Below are 20,046 nucleotides of genomic sequence, written 5' to 3'. Positions count from 1 at the left end.
CTTAATGCTTAGTTGATAATAAAATCGTGTCCTTTCTCTTCAACATTTGTGGAGAGGTTTTTTGGATTGAGAGAAGCGTTTGTTTTGATTTTGCATAGTCCTCAAAGAATCACCTCTACCCACGCTTGACCTCCCTGAAGTTATTTTTAAGGCAACTAGAATGTCAACTAAAATGGGGTAGATTTAGATTTTAAGGATCTGATTTATCCCACAGACAGGGAGGGCATCCCACAACTTAAGCAGAGATCCTGAGAAAAAGAGGGAACCTGGATCTCTGAACATACTAGAACTTGGATCTTGTACCAGACTCCTAACCTTGAACACTGCAAAGGACAGAAAGTCCAGCCTGGGGGGAACTGCAGGTCACAGAGCCCCTGAGCTAGCTGCTCAGACTTTTCATGCTTACTATTCTCTATGCCAGGGAAGTCCAGCACTCCCTCCTGGTAACTCCCATCCCAGCAAGAGTCCTGCCTTTTTCTGCTCCAACACAGAACAAGAGTTGAATGAATGGATACTTTTTAATTGTCTCCTTTGGACTCAAAGTCAAAGTAAATCCTATCTCAACATTTACTTTGTTTCAGTTGGAAACACTTGTTCCACCAAGAAAAGATGCTTGAAGACCTCTGTTTTAACTACCGCACTGAGAAAGCCCTTTCAGGAGGATGCTCATCAGAGATCTTTGCTATCTCAGAGCCAGCAGACACACAGGTGACAACCATCCCTGCCTTACCTTCTGCTTGTCAGGGCAGTCCTCAGTGGGAAACTACTTCCTGCTTGGCTCACAGACAGTCTGCATATCACTCCCTTCTTTCCTGAGATCCGTCCATCTCTGTCTTTTCCTGACTGTCAGAGGCATCCTGGAAAGAAAATGTTCTTAAATGTATTCCTCCACTCACAACCGCTCTGCTTTTGGCAGAGCCAAATCTGAAGCGGGCCGGACAGTCCTATCCACCCAGAACTTGGCTGTCATTAATTATTACTGAGCACTAATGCAAATCGAACTTTACTTACTCCATCCTCTCAGCCTGTGGTACCAGAACAAGAAACCAGTCAGTCTGACATGAAATGCTTTGAGAAACGACTCAGGTGCAAACAGCTTCTGCCGCTAAGCACCCTACATGTAACAGAGGTTGTCTAACCTCACTGTGCACTGGAACACAGGAGAACCTTCTGAAATACAGCTTCCTAGGCCCACTTAGGTTGATGGTTCTGCAGTTTGGGGAGGGTGTTGCAGAGTCTGTGTTTCCAGTCAATTCCCAAGCAGTGCTGCTGCAGAAGGAGCCTACTGAATGCTACAGCTGCCAAGCCCAGCTTCTTACTGGCCTGAGGGAGAAGGTCAAACCCAGTGGTTCTCAAACCAAATTCCCCCAGAACACTTGTATTCCACCACTGAGATCAAAGCATGGCACCCTCCACACACAAAATATACATGGGTGCATACACACACCATTTTCAACTCAAATGAAACCTCTGCCACGACTGACTACTTGCTGGTACTATAGAGCCGTCCCTCGGTATTTGAAGGGGATGAGTTCCAAGACCCTGGCAGATAGCAAAATCAGCAGATACTCAGTCTTTTATATAAAATAACACAGTATTTGCATATAACCTACACATCCTCCCAATATACTTTAAATCACCTATGATTACTTATGCTCTCTAATGAAGTGTAAATGTTATGTAAATTGTTATTACACTGTATTGTTTAGGGAATAAGGACTAGAAAAGCCAGTACATGTTCGACACAGATGAACTTTTTTTTCAAATGTTCTCAAGCTGATTGGTTGAATCCAATGATACAGAAACCTCAGCTACAGAGGCGTTAATTTCTCGACAAATTTTATGAATACTTTACTGAGTTCAGTCAGAATGGATTATGACTGAGAAGCTGTAATGGAGTGGTGAACACGGTCAACACTACGTGGAAGGACATCAAAATTCAGTGTACTTGGTCTTTACCTCACGTCCAACTTCCTAAGGCATTCTGCCCTGACCTCTGCAGAGGGACCCTCTAATCATTTAACAGGCCCTTGTACCATCAAAGAAACGAAGCGCTGGGTTTCGGCCCTCAAAACTCAAGCTAGTAAACAAAACAAAAGGAGCATACGCATTAAGCCATTTTTAACCAAGACAGCGGGCGGTGTATTGCTAAACTGTGCAACCAAAACATACAGGCTTGGGATTTCCTGCTCCAGTCATCTGGCATTTCATCATCTCTGCATCACAATCATTTCAGATCCCTTACTCAGGCTGAAAGAATCAGTCAGGTTTCAGCCCTCCTACATTTTAATTTTGAAAACTTAATACGCACCTGTCCCTGTGGACCCTGGCAATAGAATGCAAATCCTTCCCCAACTCTGAACACAAACACTGCCACTTCCAGGCAGAGGTTCCCCTGCCCTGTGTCCCTCAAGCCACTTTGTCTGGGGCCTGAAGCCAAGAGAAATAGCCTGCTGTAGCATCCCCAACAATGGAGATATTTACTGGGTAGGAATTTTTTCTTCCTTGATCTTTATCCCATGTATCCAAGGTGAACTAGCAAATGAAACCAGATTAAAATATTCTATTTCATTAAAAAAAAAAATCTTGCAATGTTAGCTTTAAAGGGGGCTCAGGTCAACACATCTGGATGCAATCACTGTAATTTTATATTCTTAGCATCTTCCATCCCAGAAGGAAGGCAACAGAGAACCAGGGGCAGCGCATGGGGCTAATTAAGTTCCCTGGATTCTGTTCTGGTCGTGTCCCTACCCCACAGCATGACCCTGGACAGAGCCCTAACCCCACTTGGGCTCAGTTTTCTAAACAGCTTTCCAGGCCAGGACACCAGTGCTAACCAGTAACATGACTCAAGAGTCGCTGAATTTATAATGACCTTCCCCCTTCTGCCCGATTTTATCTCCAAAGATTCCAATTCTCCTTGGAGGAGACAGGGCATTGCTGACATCTCTATGGTACAAACTGCTCCCTCTTCCCCTCCTCCCTCATTCTCCATGGTCCCAACCCTGGCGGTCTCTCGGTCTCTCCACTTCTCCACTTCAGCCTCTCTGAGCAAGGGCTGCAATGAGAAAAAGCCCCTGGGAGAATTTCCCAAATTGCCACTGAGCTCTCTCCGACTAATGTCTAGCACAGCAGGCCTTTAGTTCCTCAAATAAGCTTCTAGTTGTCTTTTCAGAAATGTATGTGCACGGACGCTTATTTCAAGCCATTTGGCAAGTGCCTCACAAGGTAATTTCTCTGACATTGTGCTTGGAGAAGGAGGATTTAAGAGTCTGGAGGAGCATTAGAAAAGCCATACTCTATCTAATCATGTCCTTGGATGGGAATGAAACAACTCTTCCAGGGACCCACCACTGATATGACGCAAACCCCCAGAAGTCGCCAAGTGCTCAAAATTGCAGGCTTTGACATGTGGATCTAAGCCTTCTCCCAGGGACGACCACAAGGGGTCCTGATGTATCATGAGTGCCAGGAATTATGACACACTTGGGTGGTCCTACCCAGCCCTGCATAACAATATGCTCTCCTGTCCCTGGGCATCATTCTTCCAGAAGCAACATCAGCAGGAATGTAGTAAAGGGTTTGCCATCAGACTTGGAAATGGATCCTATGTGACAGCAAGAACCACAGGGCCAGATGTAGGCAGACCACACAATTAAGAACCAGAAATGTGAGTTCAAACCCCTGGGCTATCATCCCTTCAAGGTCTTCAGAGGAGGTTATCGACCTTATTATAACCACCTGCCCAGTTTGGGATACTGATGCCCTCAGGCAAGCCCTGCCCCAAATTTATTATGTACAAAGATCTGATGAGATAGCATATTCTTATCAGCAGTCTGGGTGGAACATGAGATTCTGCACTCCAGACAAGTTCCCCATTGATGCTATGTTCCAGTCCACAGATCAACCTTAAATTAAATAGCAAGGTCAAAGAGATGGATGCGCTAATGCAGAGTTTCCCACTTGTGCTGGTGAGACTCACATGGGGTAGTTGTTAGATACACCAGGGCAGGCCCGGCTGGCTGTAAACCTAACAAGTTCTCAGGCAAGGCTTACAAGGGGGGAAGTTGAGAACCCCTCAAGCAGCTTCCCCACCTTCCTCCTTCTAAGCTCCCATACAGCCTGCAGGAGTCCTCACCTCCTTTCCATTGTTCTCTTCAGTTAGAAACTCCCAATGGCCCAATGACTCTGGGACCCTGCAGAGTACTTGCAGAGCAACTTTTCCAAGTCCTGGCACCCTTGGAAAATGACAGACTGTTCGGCATACCTTACTGTCTCTGCTCACCTGTGACCGTGACTCAGCCCTGGCTAAAGAGCTCTGAGCCAACCTCAGACTCAGCTGTCAGTGAATGAGCAAAACCAACCAGCATGGCCCTCAAACACATCACTCTTAACATGACCCAAAAGAGAGGAGAAAGGCACCAAACTCCTGTCCTGAGGTTGCCTACAAGGGCCCAATGTAGGGCAGAGGCAAAACAAATAAACAAACAAAACCACACATATCCACTTGCCCGTTTTAAGAAATTACAGCTAATTGTGTACGTCCAGAAGCATGCAGAGTCTGCTTCACAGCTGTCCATCAGCTACTGAAACCTTGCAACAATTCTTTCCCAAGGGATACATTACTGATTAAGGCCCTGAGGCTTGCAGAGGGTAGGTGACTTGCCCAAGGTGGCACTTTAAAGAGTGGCCATTTTGGTAGGTTCCCACATGAGCAAGCACGCAACCCCTTGTTAACACACATCCCTCTTCCAGTTTAATACCTCTGTCCATGCACATCCTTCCAGACCGAGCAGTCCACGAGGGCAGGGGTCAGATCTGTTTTATTTCAGTCACTGTGACATCCAGAAGAAGACTGGCAAAACTGATGAATGACTCCAAAGCCAGGAATCCTCCACAAGAACAGGCTGCCTCCAAAACCATCACAAAGCCACAGGTGTCCCATAGTTGAAAAGAGCCCCAACGTATTAAAATACAAACTTACAAGACCCAAGCTGGAGAATGCAGAGAGGGGAACACTAGCGTGGGAGGCAGAAGACTGAGTACTCTTCTATCCTACATCTCATCTGGACAAACCACTTGGCCTCTCTGAACCTCGGTTGCTTCATGCATATTCATTAGACTTAATTCATCCCCTGATCTTTGGGAACGCCCACTGTGCACCACATGTGGTGCTAAGAAACCGATTCAGGATAATGGCTGAGCAGGGTGCGGTGGTACATGCCTGCAACCCCACCTGTGGAGGAGACTGAGTCAGGAGGACCAGGAGTTTGAATGCAGCCCAGGCAACTTAGCAACACCTTGTCTCAAAATAAATAAGTAAAAGGGGCTGGAATATAGCTCAATGACAGAGCACCCTTAGGTTCCCTCTCCAGTATTACCCCCCCAAAAAACCAAAAAGAGTAATGAATGTGAGGTGAGCCCACTCCTCAGCAGCCCTGAGTCAGCTCCACTCCCCACCTCCCAGCACTAAGGGCACACAGGACACAACACACACAGAACAGTTTCCAAACAAGCATGGACCAGAGGGTCCCACGAGGGGAGGACACTGGATTCACAAAGGGAATCTATTCTGCAAACTAATTCACAAAAAGTAGGTCTAAATTGGCGAGTTCCCCTGACACATTTGTTTAGAGTCAGATTTAGTGAGATGTAATTAAACACAGTAAAATTCCTCCTTTTTAAGTATATAGCTCTATCAATCCTAGCAGACCACGCAGATCCTGCTTGCAACTTAGTTTATTTACCTGTAACTTTTCAAGAATACATTTTATAAAGGGACTTGGCATACACGATACAATGACACAAAACTTATTTTGACTCCTATTTCTAAAAGTGCAGGTCTCTATTCTGCCAGAAGGGAGAACACAACTGGAAATCTTGGTGGGGGAGGGAGGGAATCAATTTACAGCAACTTCTGCAAGGCAGGCAGCACAGACTACCAAGCTCTACTGTACTGGCCAATGCAACTGAATCTCCCTCTCTAAGAGTGCGGAGTCCCTCTGCCTGGCCCGCCTCTTCCCATAGGAACTGTTAAACCATTTCTTGTTTTTAATGTGCACACAGAGCTCAAGAATACAAACATATTTACACCAAAGGTCATTTTAACCACCTGTGCAGTTTTAAAACCATAAAGCTGCCTTGAATTAACTCCAAAAATCTTTAATAGAGTTCACATATTATCAGTGTTCCAAAGGAATTTACCTGGGCAAAGAACATAACTTTTTAAGACATCTTAAATGAATTGCACGAGCTTATGTAAAGATGTGAGGGGGAGTGATTATTTAAAGAGAAACCCAGCAATCTTTAAAATGACTGCAGAATGCAGTCCTGGTAGCTTCAAACTAGACAAGAGCATTACAAGTCCCATCCATAATGGTAATAAATGCCGCTACATACAATCTAACAAGGTTGATAGCCCTGGTTGTGTGCCTGGCTTCTGGTAAAAAGATGAAGTGATTTCCAAGCCCTAGCTAGTTCAGCAGCACTCAAGCTTCAGTAGACCTAATAGAATTCTCATCAAGAAAACTACAGATTCCTAGGCCCCCCATACAAACCTACCAAATTGAATCTCGGGTTGGGCAGCTACAATGCTTAACCTTGATCCCAGAAAATTCCAATGGTGGGGATTGAAGGACTTCAAAAAACATACCGCTTGTGCCCGCTTCGGCAGCACATATACTAAAAAACACTACCAGCTAAAACACTGCATATCTTGTTATATAATCACTAAAGTCAAGTCAAGATGGTGAATAACTTGGACCTTGGTCTTGAATGTGGACCACAAAGTACAGGAAATGGTCAAGACTTCAAAATGTTCTCGTTGTTCAGAGAGACTGTCACTGTAATACCTACAGATGGACTACACGGTGACATGAGTTCACCACTTGTGGGCTGCCTGCTCTTATTGTGGTCCCTGGACCAGCAACTCAGAATATTTGGGGTCCACCTTAAGTGGGCTAGGAGAAAATATCTGAGTCTGGGGCCTATCTACCCAGATTTTAAAAACCCAAAATAGGTGCAGGGATTTAGCTCAGTGGCACCGCTCCTGCCTCACAAGTGCAAGGTCCTCAGTTGGATACCCGGTACTGCAAAAAATAAAAATAAAAAATAAAAACCCAAAATATAAATAAAGAGCAAAATATAAGATATATAGGAAATAGGAATACAGATCTTTCTCCCATGGAAAAGGGAGCAAGAGATGGAAGGAAGGGAGGGAAAGGAGATGAAAAAAGGATTAAGATGTGTTATGTCCATGTACCAACTCCAAACAAGGAATGGAAACATTATGTACTGTAAACATGGACCAATAAAAATTTTTTAGAAATTTATCCACATGAATCTGGCACATTCTAGTTAATACAAATATATTTTGTAACAACAAATACTTACTATGATGATTTTCCTAGCTTTGTCCTCTTGCTGGTTTTCTCTGGCTTTGGCAAACCAGGCAGTGTTGATTTGTGACTGCATCCTCCCAATCTACCTCCACCCCCTGGTGGGGGGTGCATCTGTGGAGCCCGGAAAGTTCGAGCCAGACTATCTTTCGTGCCCTAAGGATGGAATTTCCATTACATGGCCTGGGCTGCCAAAGAGCTCAGGACCTGCCCATCAGTACAGTGGCAGCGGCAATGCACAAGACACCAGTCTCTTGGGTCTTCAGCTTATAATGCCCCCCTGATTCCAGTGAGTGCCTTTCAGAGTGTCTCCCATGGCTCCTATGCAAGCCCGCTAGCAAAAGTCAAATGGGAATGTGGTGGAGGGCTTTTCCTTGAAATATTATGTTGCTGGTGGAGGGCTATAGTAGGTCTTCCATTTTTGACTGCATAGGACAAACAATAAAAACACAGATTCTTTAGTTGTAGCCTCTGCTTCTGATTGATAACTATTCTACTAGGCCTCTCAAATCTGTATTTTTAATAAGTTTCCCCAGAGTTCCTTAAGCATGTCAAAGTTTGAGACTCACTGATGTTAAGCGAAAAATGGAGATCTGAGCTTGAGTTAAACTTACCTGGCATTCATCGTGTAAACTTTGCTTCCTAAAGTAGTAATAACAACGCCTGCCTCTCGGGGTTATGATGGCAACCAATGCCCAAGGCCTTGGCAAAATATCAAGTGGCAAGGAGAGGCCAACAGAACCAGCAAGCACACAATCTCACAATTAAGGAGTGGAAGCCCTTAGTCTGAAACTAAAATTCCCTAACAAGCATTCCATGTCAGACTTCAATACTGATAGGAAGTCAGTCTGACAATCTGTGTTAGGTATGAGTTGAACCGAGTCCCCCAACCCCGTATGTCGAAGTCCTATTCCTTTGTACCATGGAATGTGACCTTATCTGGACAGAGGGTCCCCACAGAGATATCAAGTTGAAATGAGGTCATCAGAGTGACCCTAATCCGATATGACTGGTAGCTTATAAAAAGGGGAAAAGAAACAGGAGAGAGAAACAGACATAATAGGGCAGAGGGAGGACAATGTCAAGAGACAGGGAGAGGAAGGCCAGGTACCAGCCAAGCAGAGAGGCCTGGAGCAGATTGCCCATCAGGGTCCCCAGGAGGAACCAACCCCCTGGTCTTGGACTCCTGGCTTCTAGGATTATGACAATCAATTTGTTTGTTTTTTAAATTACCTAGTTTGCAGAACTTTGTTATAGCAGCCCTAGCAAACTAATACAACCTGTCAGCTTCTGATTCAAGAAACAAGTGCCTCTGTCCCTCTGGGAGGGACATGCGGCACCTGCTGCTTCCGATACCCTCATCAGTATGCTCACAAAGCTCCAGATAAAACACCTTATGAGATCATCAGGAGGCCAGTTCGGGGCAGAGGGCTCCACTGTGCAGTCTCTAGGGTGTTCCACTGTCACAAGGTGGGAGCACCATGAGATCCCCAGGTTCACCAGCAAGAACAACCAAATCATCTGTCATCCTTCACAGCTGTCAAAAACCAACCACCCCTACCCAGTGAGCTCACATCCTTTTTCCTCCTGCTAAAGCAGCTCATACCACCAGCCTGGCTGAGAGCTGGTTAGATCCAGACCCTATCCAATGCCACCCTCAGCTCTCACCCAGAGACCCTAATCATAAAAGCCCTCAAGGAGGTGACTTTCTCAAATTGAATGCAGCTCTTCTCACAGAAGTAGGGCAAAACACATTGGAAATATGCCCAGAAATTAAATTTCCCCAGAGAAAATAAAAAGCCCTTTCTATATGCATTAAAAATGGAACCCTACAGGGTCTTACTTTGTAACCAGTGTGTGTGTGTGTGTGTGTGTGTGTGTGTGTGTGTGTGCAGGGCAGCCAGGAGCAAACTCTGAGCAGCGGAGATGTTGTCCTACATCCAAAAGGTGCCAGGTCTGTCAAGTATATGAGGATAGCAGGTTTGTGTCCTGCAGGGGATCTGTCCCCAGGCCTCTAGCTGCCTATACCTTCCTGGCCCTCCTCAGGGTACCTCTCTAAGAGCCTCCCTAGGGACGATTCCCTGCCCTTCCCAGCCAGAGATCCAGTTCAGTGAGTCAGGCTTGGTTTAGGAACCAGAGCTTCTAATCAGCTTCCCTGGGGATTCCCAGGGTCCAACAGCACAACCCATGACAAGGAGAAAGCGCTTGTCATGACTAGGAAACTGAGGTCAGTGCCAGCTTTCCCAAGTGTCACATTCTTCTGGGCCTTCATTCTTTACTTGTCAAAGGGACAGGGTGACCTAGAACCATTATTCAGCCTCCCCTTTCTTTTTTTTAAGGTAATAAAAATAAACTTTCTTGAACCATGCAAAGATGTCCCACAAAGACATTTGGTTTGTCTTCTCTGGAGTAAACCCAGCTGCCTGTGGCTGCTCCTCTGCCTGCCTCCCTCGGCTGACACCTTACCTAAGGGGGAGCTCCTCTAACCCTTGGGGGAGGGTCCCCCAAGTGACAAGTGTTCAGCTTGTGAAGGAGAAAATTAAGCCTCTTAAAGTCCCCTCTACGTAACCTCTCAAACCCAGGAAGACTGCTCGTGCATTAAGCAGGGCCTGGACACAGGTGCCAAGTCATTAAGCGGGCTGTCTCGGAGCAGTGCGAACAGGAAGAGAGTTTCCATTTAAATATGCCAACCTTTGGGGCCCTTCAGCCTGGGTGCTGAGAGAGAAATGTGGGAGGGGCCACCAAGCAGCCCTACCCATCCAAAAGAATTCACTCCTCAGGGAGCCCAGAAGCGCAGAACGACAAGTCTCCATGTGCTCAAGTGGACTCTGGGGACGAGTGACTCACTAGAACACTAAGGTCAACGACAGACACTTCAGACAAGGCAATTCATCGTCTTCAACCCAGCGACAAAAGTTACCAAGTAAGTAGACTGCTTAAGTGCCCCTCTTCAGAGATAAAACTGAGAAGGGTGACCATTTGTCTCGGCTAGCTGTCCACTGCAGGAGCCTCCTATCACTCAGCAAGTATTTCATGAGGATGTGCTTGGAGAATTCGATACCTGAGCCCTCATTCTCAGCATGTGACCTAAAACTGTTGCACCAAGACACACTGGCTGCTTTTCCTTCTCAGCGTTACGCTCCTCTTAGCACCAACCTGGAAAAGGTTTATTACTATTACTCCTTATCCAAGGTCAACATTCTTTCATCAATTATTTGTCAGCATTTTCTGTTAAGGACTCAGTAGGTACATGCACTGTTTTAGGCACTCGGGGATCCGGGGCAGGAGCGCTGTCCCTTCTGCAGCATTTGTTCCAGATGCTATGAGATGGACAGTAAACGAGTCAGGTATGGAGTATCACAGAATGCTAAATGATGAGAAGGCAAGAGAGGAAGAGGCTGAGAGTGCATCCAGGAGATGCCAGGGTGGCAGTGAAGGTGCCGATTCCAGAAGCTAGGAAGACGTGGTCCGGACAGAGAGCTGGAGCAGCTGGGGATGAAGGGAGAACCAGGCGAGAGTTGTGACCTGGAAGCCAGAGGAAAGTGGGCAATCAGCTAGTTAAAAGCCATGGGATGCTGCAGAAGGTCACTAAGAGTTGGCCCCCGACTTGGTAGCACAGACGCCACCGGTACCTGTAGCAGTGTCATTTCAGTGAAGGGGAGGGCAAATGCCAGAATTGACTGGGTTCACCAAAGACAGAATAGGGTGGGGAAGGTGTCAAGGAGTATGACAATCCTTTCAAAAATATCTGCTACAGAGGGGGAGCAGAGAAATGAGAGAGCAGCAGCAGAACAGGACAGGGAGTCAAAGGAACTTTGCTGCTGCTGCTGCTGCACTGCTTCTTCCCTAAAACCAAGATGCCACAGTGTGCATCTGCCAGGGACTAACCAGCAGAGTGGACGGTGGTGCTGCAGGAGGGAAAGGGGACACCACACGGTGAAAGCCAAGAGGGAACGGGAGGCAGTGTTCAGAATGCTGCAGGGTTAGCAGACTCCATATGGGAAGATGAGGAACCTAGTTTCCCATTGCATCTTTCCTCAGTGACACAAGCCAAGCCATCAGCTGGAGTGATGTGCAGCTACAGCACAGTGGACTGGCAGGGCCAGGAGCCCCCTTGAGAGTGGTGGATAAAAAGCAAGAGAAGGCAGAACTGCGTGTTTCTCCAGCCAGGAACATCAGCCAGGAAGTAGCAGGGTGAACAGGGTGGGCTTAACCAAGAGCACGGTATTCTCGGGAAAGGGAGAAAGGGCAGGGACCCAAGCTGGGAACAGAATGTGGCCGAGAAAAGGGTGATAATGAAAAGGAAGGGCCACCAGGTCCAACACCGTGTAGGGTTTGTAGAAATAGAAACGAGGACTACAGGGAAGCCCACGAAAGACAAGGTGAGGTCAGGCTGGGATGCTTATCAATGTTTTGCTGGAGATGCAGTTCTTGGTAATAACATCTACACCATGACTCTTGCAGGTAGAGAAGGCGGTGAAAGCAATTTAGTGGACATGCGTGTCATCTTTTTTCTTTTTTCTTTTTTTTTTAAACAGAAGGAAGTAGAATGAGAAAACACTGTACCTCATCAGGTAAATTCCATTAGGTGAAACGTTTGTTTCAGCTTTATGTGCCTGCACGGGGTCCACAAAAGATGTATTGAGATTAGGAAAAACTTCAAAGATAACAAGGGTGAGGTTTCTGACACTTTGGACCGTGTAACTCTTTGCTGTGGGGACTGTCACGTGCACTCTAAACATTTCTCAGCATCTCTCTCCCCACCAAGTAGTGACAGTCGATAAAATCTCTAGACAGTATCTCTGGTGACAAAGCCTCCAAGAATCAGTGGCAACTGCAGAGGGGTATGGCCCAAGTAGGAGAGAGGAAAAGATAACTGAGAGCTGATCAAGAGAGCCAGAGGAGCTGGAAGCTGGGTGGACAATCTAAATAGCTGTCCGAGTCACTAAGACAAATGGAGAAGGGACTGTGGGCCAGAGGCTAACACTCTTGCAGAATGAAGCAAGGTGACCCAGAGAACCATGATAAGTGGTCCTTTATCCCTGACCTGGTGCCAGGACAGGGAACGCTGCAGAAGAATCCCATCCTACAAAGCCTGATCCCTTATATACAACCCCCTCCATGAAAATCTCCCTCCCAGCTGACTTTCTCTCTTTTATCTCATTATCATTATCAATTGTACTTTGCTTCTAACTTACATGTGAAATCATCAGAAAAAGAATAAAAGGCTCTAAAGCCAAGTGGCTAAAATCAGAACAAGGGTTCATCCGCTAAAGAATTTTAGAATTCGAACTAGTGAGGAGACAAGGCTCTGGGGGAACCCTCCTCATGAGCTGGGCTGGGGGAGGGTCATCCAAGTCTATCAAGGATTCGGGACAAGTAAAGGTCCCAGAGGACAGCCAAGCCACTTAAGAGGGGCTGATGAGCATTGTTAGAACCGTAAGTCCTTCAGTAGCACTGTAATAAACACTTGAGGTTAATAGCTGTTACACTTAATTTCCTCCAAAAATTGCACCAATCATCTGATTCCAACACAGGTTAAGTCACTGTTATCATCTGTTCACCATTTCATTTTCAATATCCCCTCACGGGTAGCCAATCCTTTAAAAAATCGATAGCACCGAATCTTGGATTTATACGTACAATGGGGAAAAAATAAGAATCCATCTCTTAATAGCCTTCTCCTCTTTCTCGTGAGAATACATTTCAGAACATTTAAAGCAACACTTTAACTTTTACTGTGGCTTAAACTCATACCTATCTATAAAACATCAAATTCTCAAAAAACAGACGAGTAAAGTAGCACAAATATTTATTTTTTTTCTACCTTGGAGACACAATCAACTTGCCTTGATTGAGATTCTAACTTTCATCCATAACAAGATAAAGGTCAGGCTGGAAATCACATGATCCGCAAACTCAGAGGGATCCAGTTCCTCTCAGGAGTGTTTCTCACACATAGACCCCATCTAGCAACATCTGTCTCACCTGAGAACATGTTTAAAATGCGACTTATTAGACCCATGCCTTACAGAACCTGAAAGTGCAGCCCGACAACCTGGGTTTTACCAAGCCATAGGCTTGATTCTGATGCATTTAAATTTGAAAGCCAACAATCTAATCTCAAGTACAATTTTTAAACTGCACAGCCAGGGCTTCCTCTGGGTTGACATTCTGGATGTTCCCCCAACAGGGTCACAGGGTATATGTACTTTGAAAACTGTAGTTAGAGGTTCCACCACTCTGGAAAGTTTGGTTCCCACTTTAAGTGCCACGAATTCACCCCTTCCATGAAGATTCAGAAACCACAGGAAGAGGCGGGGTTGAAAAGTGGAACAGAGGGAGCAATCAGCTAAGCCAGGGCCAGTGGAAGGAGACCAGGGTTCAAGCGGCCAGCAAGCACCCCTCTGGGCCTCAGGTAGGAGACAGGTGTGAAGAGGTCAGCTGCTATTCAGGGAGAGTTCTCCAGGGCCGCCACTTCCTTCCCTCAGGTGTGCTTGCTGAAGGTCAAGGCACAGAAGGCTGAGCCTGGCTGAAAGCTGGTCTAGCTCCTCTTTCCCCTCCTCTCCTCAAGGTAGGGGAAAACAGCTTTGCCTGAAGGTCTCCTTCCCACTGAGGATCACATGCTCTGCTACAAGTTGGGAAATCTCAGAATTTTAGAAGGTAATTAACTGAAAATTTCCAAAGAAATAAGAGATGGCTACAGAAGGCATCAGAGAAAGTAAGTGTGATTATTTTTCAACCTGTCTCCAAAATGGTATCTGTTGATTTTCCTATTTATTCATTAACAGAATAATTTTTTAAACTGTCTGGAGGTGTATATGGAGGTTAGTGATCTCCCCATTGCCAATTTTAAACAATACTGAGTTTAATGTGTCCTTCCACATCTTTCCCCAAGGTCATACATGCAGGGCCTCTTCGTTTTAAATCAGAAATAGGATCAAACTACATAATACTCTGCAAACTACAAAATACTCTGCAGTTAGCTTTTATTTCACCTGTAATTTTTATTTAACATATCATGGTCACCCCTCACAAGGTAATCTATACAATGCATGTACTCTATTTTACTCATCCTACTGGCAGACATTCTGTTTTATTTAATGTAATAATCTCATAGTAAACATCCTCAGGCATTCGGCTGGGGTTCTGGTTCAGTGGCAGACAGCTTGCCTAGCACATGCAAGGCTTGGGTTCAATCTCCAGTACTGAGGAAAAAAAATCCTCACACACATCCTTACGTGCCAATGTTTTTATTTTTGTTCAACAGGACTCCAACTGTGGGACAGAATGTGAGACTGCTGGTCACACGGCCACGGTGCTCAGCCGTGCAGGTGGTGAGCTTTCAGAGAAGCCCTCACCCCTCCCTAAGGGCACAATTCACATATCCACCACAGACTCTGAGACTTGTCCCACAACATTTAACAGGGGATGTTACCAAACTTTACAAGATGTGCCCTTTGTACAAAAACTACTACTACTTTGTTTTTAAATTTCCATCTCTTTATTAGGCTGAGAACCTTCTCATGTTTGCTCATCTATTGTTCCTGGTTCACATATCCTTTAATCATGGCCCCTCCCAATCCAGCAGATACACAGAGTACAAGAGTATCACACTCTAGGGACACAATGTGTGGGGTGAGGCCAGGGACGTCTGAGCACAGGGACATCCTAATCCCTCAAGAACATTTGCTGGGCATACAAAATTTTGTTAAAACTGCAGCTAGAAGAGTAAAAAGGAAATACAAATGTTTGTTACTTGTTCCACATTTTCAGAACAGCATCAGATTGGCCAAAATTAAATTGTTGGTAAAGAGAAAAACAAAGCCATGGTCTTGGCACTGACTAAAAATCCATTGTGAAATGAGCAGCAAATGAGCCCAGCCCCAATTCACAGCTCTGGGAGACCCATAAATCAAGGCCCACACAACCAAAGCATTTTGTACTCAGCCTTGTCCACCAGATGCCATTCAAATGGCACCTGCCACTCAGCCAAAGGTTGCTAGGATGGTCAACCAACAAGACAGGCCTACCCTAAGCATTTGTTTCTTTTTTGTTTTGTTTTTTTTCCCCTGCCTCCCTCCAAGACTTTTTTACCTTTCAAAATTGGAGCTTATTAGGGTGTTAAGGGGAGAGAAGGTTGCAGGGGAATTTGGCAGGGTTCAGATTAACTCTTTTAACTTTAGGGAAAACATCTAGTTATACGCACCATTTATCCCATTATTTGTAATAGTTCTGTTTGGCTTATGTTTTAACTAGTCTTCTTATTAAATATAAAAGCAATAGGATTAAAAAGTTCTGGGGGGAAAGTACTGTAATTAAAAAGGCACCAGTTGGGTACATTAGGATATAATTCTGGCCTGTATATATTTTTCTTCTGGTCTTTAAAGTGTTTTTGTTTTTTGTACCCAATAAAACTGTTTTTGAATTATTTAACTTTTTTAGTACTTCCTGAATTTGCCAAGCACCACCCCAAATCCCCAGGAACACATTATGACTCAAAAGTTCTGGAGTAATAGTGTCACAAGTCACAAATTGGAGACACTGGACCAAGAGTCTTGCCACAGAACACACACAAACATGCCACACAGCTTCGTAAACTGCCAGGCATCTTTCCAAAATGCATAGGCATTTCTAACCTTTTGAAGTTACAAAATCTTAATAGTGAGGAAAAAAATACAGAAACTTTGATCAAGCCATGAAGCTATGATAATAAGAATCAAGCAAGAGGCAACAAAGCATAGTTGATAACACATTGCTGAGAAGCATAACAATATTAGGATAATGAACCTGGGAATGAAGATTGGAGGGTTTGCAACCTAACTTCTCTTTTAAGTTAATTATATAATCTTTAACACATGCACACAAATACGTATGGCATATGTGTATTTGTAAAGTACAGTGATAAATGAATAGACATATTTTTAGGTATGCAGATTTTTTTCTGAGCATTTGATTAAAAAAATTTACATTTTTCCCCACCGAAAACCACCCTTAACTCCCCTTGGGAACTAATGATGGGATGAAAGCATGGAAGGGTGGGGTAAAGGGGAATCAGTGTAACTTACGGATAGAAAAGAAAGAACCTGGAGTAGAAAATAACATAGACACACTCAGGGAACAGACTTTGAAAAAAACCTGAACAAGCAGTTGGCAGAAGATGCATTCAAAACACATCTGTAGCCTTTGCCTGCACTAAGTATGCCTGTACTCATACTCAGAAGGGTCAAGTTTTTACAAGTTAACTTTCCCTTTGGAGGTAAAAGTGCAACATTGATGCCTAAAATACAGACTGACAATTCCTGAGTATTTTGTAGATAAAAGAAAGTGGATACAAAGAGAGGGGAACAGTTTTAAGAACCCTATGTTTATGTGCTCCCTTATATCACCTTGTCTAAGACTAGAAATTTCACAAAAGAGATGGAGGTTTTCTGCAACTAATTTCTCTCCTAAATTAGCTATGCTAATTTTGGAGAAATGTTGCCTTGGTGTTTTCCACTATTCTAATGCTCAATTTAAAAAAAAAAAAAAAGCCAGATGTGGTGGTGCATGCCTGTGATCGCATTCCTCAGGAGACTGAGGCAAGAAGATCACCAAGCCAAGAGTTCCGAGGCCAGCCTGTGCTATGTAGCAAGACCCTGTCTCCAAACAACAAGTGCAAGGTCCTGAGTTCGATCCCCAGTACCCAAAAAACAACAACAAAAGAACTGAGTGTGGTGGCCCATGCCTATGACCCCAATACTCTGGGAGGCTGAGGCAGGAAGATAGCAATTTCAAGCCCACCCTGGGCAACGTAAGTGACTTGGTGAGATCCCTGTCCCCAAAATAAACATTTTTAAAAGGGCTGAGGACGTAGACCAGTGTGAAAGCCCTAGTTCAATCCCCAGTACAGAGAGGTTTTCCTCCTCTCTCAAGGCCACCCGCCACACCCACCACCCTACCTCAGCTTTTGCCAAGACGTGCCAAGGGAGCCATGAAAGATTCTACAATCTTGGAGATTCAACGGGTGACAGTCATATTGGAGACGCTTAATGAAATGAATGAAGAAGGAGCTTGACGCCTAACATCTCTGGGCACATCTCGGAGAAGACTTTGCCGTCAAACACACCCAACACACCCCAGAATTTTTAAATCCTTCCCACACTCTCCAATGATGAAGACTCAAAGTTTCATGAAGGAAGGAAGGAAGGAAGGAAGGAAGGAAGGAAGGAAGGAAGGAAGGAAGGAAGGAGAGAAGGAGAGAGAGAGAGAAGAGCTTGCACATTCTGGCACTCAGCTGATAGTACATCGACAAACACGCCCTCTCCAGCCCCTTCAGCACGCAGAGGTCCCAATCTATCTACAAAAGTAAAGATTCCACAGATTCCCCGACACCCGACTCCTGGGACCCAGCTTTGGAGAGGGGCGAGTAGCACGTGTAAGGTGACAAACGCCACCACTCAGCATGCCCAGGGACAAGCAAAGGGGCCACTCATGGCACCAGGGTGCTTAGAATTTGCGTGTATCTGAGGGGTCCGCTCCTCTGGGGTAGCCTCCCCACCCTCTTGTCTTTGCGTCTTTGACAACACTACTCCAGCTCATTCCTCTCTCCTCTCTGGAAATAACCACGGGTTCAGGTTCACAACCAGCGTCAGCGATTCTGGCCCCGCTTCCTTTGCCCAAATCATCCTGGCTCTGGCTCTTCCCCCGCAGGAGGAATGCAAGTTTCTCCAGGGCCCCCTGAAGCCCCAACTTCTGGAAACACCCCCCCCCCCGCCGCCGCCTCCTTTTTCTTGACTCCGCTAGCTGGCATCACGGTGAGAGCCGAGAACACAGTCGCCATGGCCAGGCCCTCGCCAGGATGCGCAACCCAGGGCGCTTCCTCCCGCGCACGGAGTGAGCCTGACGCCCCGCGATCATGCCCGCGAGCCCGGCGCCGGGACGCGCTGCAAAAGCTGCGCACGGTCTGGAGGCGGCGGGGAGGGGGGCGTGTTCCCAGCGCCTCTGAGCGTGGCCGCCACGTCCCGGCGGGACAGAGCCGGCAGGGACACAGGAGTTGGGTCCCGGATCGCGACTCTCGGCCCCGTGTCCCGCGACACGCGGCAGCCGCGCGCGCGCCCTGGCGGGGACCGCAGCCTCCGCACCGACCTCGGCGCGCAAACTTTCCCGGCGACAACCGCTCCCGCCCCCCGCTGCACGACTCCAGGCTCCCTCTGCCTGCGGCGCCCCTCAGGGGCCCGGACCCACTGGAAACATGGCGCCCTCGGTCGCGGCTCCTCGGAGATCCCCACCGACCCGTTCTCGGGTCCCTCCGGCTCCCCGAGGGCGCGGAACAGCGGCTCGCGCAGCCGGGGAAGGCAAGCCCCCCACCCCCACCCCGCGCGCGCCGCCAGCGCTGCCCGCATCGCCAGGGGGCTGACTGGGAGGAGAGGGCAGCGCGGGGTCGACGGGTCCGAGCCCCGACGGAGGAGCAGCCCCGCGCCGCGACGGAGACTTGTTCGGAAAGTGGCGCTGGAGTCGCGGCGGCCAGTGCTGGAATGAAGCCGCTCCGCCCTCGCCAACTCCGGGGCGCGGGGCCCGGCGGGGTCGAGGGGACACTCCGTGCCCGGCGCCGCTCCTCAGAGCCCGGTTACCGGAAGCCCGGCGGGAGCCCCCGAGAGGACCCGCTGCCCGCCGCCAGGAATGCGCCCCGGGCGCCAGCTGCGAGCGAATCCCTGCCAGGCGCGGCGCCCGGGTCGAGCGCGGCGTGAGACACCCATGTGTGCAATGGGCAGGTGCATTCATTTCCATTTATTTTTATTTTCCTGCAAAAAGCTCTCCTAGAACATGAAATCTGGGAGCTTCGCAGGTTTTTTTCTGCATTGACATCGCTCACGAGATGCAAAAGGGAGGAAAAAACCACCCACATTTTCCTTATGGAGAGAGGAGGGAAAAGACACGCGAAATTCATGCAGCGTGCGCGCAGCTGTAGGAAGAAGGAAACCCGAGCGAGCCGTGCGCCTTACCGGGGGATGCATTTACTGTCTCATTGCAGAGCGTCTGCCCGGGGTGCAGCCCGCGTCCCCCCGCCCCCCCCCCCCGCGCGCCCGGCCGCCGCTCAGCTCCGCCGCCGCCGCCGCCGGCTCTGGGCGCGGAACTAGAGCCGAGGGCGAGCGCGCGCGCGCACGGCCCCGAGCGCTGGGGGCGCAGGAAACGCGTCATCACTCGGGGACTGCGCGCCGGGGTGGGCTCGGCGCCCCTCAGCTCCCGGGGGCCGAGTACACTGACGTTCTGGGGTCCCCCGGGTTTGGTCCCCCGGGTTTGTTCCCCGCGGCGCGGTGCGAGAGGCTCCGCTGAGGAAAGGGGTTGGGGGCGCGGGCGGGCCCGAGTCCGCAGGTTGCCTTCTTCGGCTCCGGCCGGGTCTTGAGGAAGCGAGGTGCCGGTCCTGTCCCACCCCGGGACCTGGGGGCGGCGAAGTCCTGCTGCAGCGACGCAGGTGGCCGGGCCCCCGGGGCGGCAGCTCGATGACACCGAAACCCCCTGGTCAGAAGTCGCTGAAGGATTCGGGAAACGACTAGAGGAATGGGTGGCAGGAGGGATGTGTTGTACTAAATTAATAAAAATGTCCTGCCTCCTGCCATGCCCTGAATAAATCAGTTATGCACTTTGCCCCTTCGGTTTACAGTCTGGG

General features: G+C 47.6%; 1 protein-coding gene across 7 annotated transcripts in view; it reads right to left on the bottom strand.

The window, feature by feature from the left end:
• Tln2 (talin 2) overlaps nt 1-19,517 on the bottom strand; it is a 404,430-nt gene extending 384,913 nt beyond the window's left edge. For 5 of the 7 annotated variants that reach the window (XM_087199034.1, XM_087199037.1, XM_013076181.3 and 2 more), the window contains exons 1-2: nt 19,382-19,494; nt 731-857 (exon numbers count right to left, since the gene is read on the bottom strand). The gene's annotated coding sequence lies outside the window, so the exon portion shown is untranslated. Of the gene's footprint in view, nt 1-730; nt 858-19,381 lie in introns of all 7 variants that reach the window. The other 2 variants (XM_013076183.3, XM_021237120.2) reach the window with 1 other exon arrangement.
• Between the last annotated feature and the right edge of the window lie 529 nt (nt 19,518-20,046).

The sequence above is a fragment of the Heterocephalus glaber genome, unplaced genomic scaffold, assembly GCF_053883595.1.
Source record: "Heterocephalus glaber isolate CG9 unplaced genomic scaffold, H.glaber_assembly_v1.0 deba00001689, whole genome shotgun sequence".
Classification (NCBI taxonomy): Eukaryota; Metazoa; Chordata; class Mammalia; order Rodentia; family Bathyergidae; genus Heterocephalus; species Heterocephalus glaber.
The sequence above is the reverse complement of the archived record's forward strand: the minus strand, read 5'-3'. Positions and strand labels throughout refer to the sequence as shown.